At 56.5% G+C, this 393-nt stretch overlaps 1 long non-coding RNA gene across 2 annotated transcripts in view; it reads right to left on the minus strand.

Annotated features, from left to right (window-relative positions):
• The window catches only part of LOC107570667 (uncharacterized), a 77,941-nt gene that overhangs the window by 75,597 nt on the left and 1,951 nt on the right, over positions 1-393 (minus strand). The window lies entirely within an intron of this gene.

The raw sequence follows: 393 nt of genomic DNA on the forward strand, positions 1-393 counted from the left end.
CTCTCCTCTGAGGCTGCAGCACACCTCAGACGCTCTGTGTGCTCTGTCTGCTTTTCTCTGCATTACTTCATTCCAGAGCTGCGGCCTCCAGCGTGGACGGAGCGTGCGGTGGGCGGGGCCGCCTGGCGTGCCATTGGCTCGTACGCGTTTGATTGGCTGCCAATGACATCATAGCGGAGAGACGCCGTGACGCAGTCTGAGCTCACTCGATCCTGGACTCGGTGAAGAAGAGTTAGAGGAAGATGATGGGATGGATGACTCATCCCAAACTTTCATTTGATAAAGAAGAGGGCTGCAGTGCGGCTCTGCGTGTTTTCCGCGGATGCAGTGCGCTGTCCAGCTCCACACTTGCTGAAGAAGCACACACACACACACACACACACACACACACAC

This window comes from Sinocyclocheilus grahami, unplaced genomic scaffold (assembly GCF_001515645.1).
Source record: "Sinocyclocheilus grahami isolate Dianchi unplaced genomic scaffold, SAMN03320097.WGS_v1.1 scaffold1490.1, whole genome shotgun sequence".
Taxonomy (NCBI): Eukaryota; Metazoa; Chordata; class Actinopteri; order Cypriniformes; family Cyprinidae; genus Sinocyclocheilus; species Sinocyclocheilus grahami.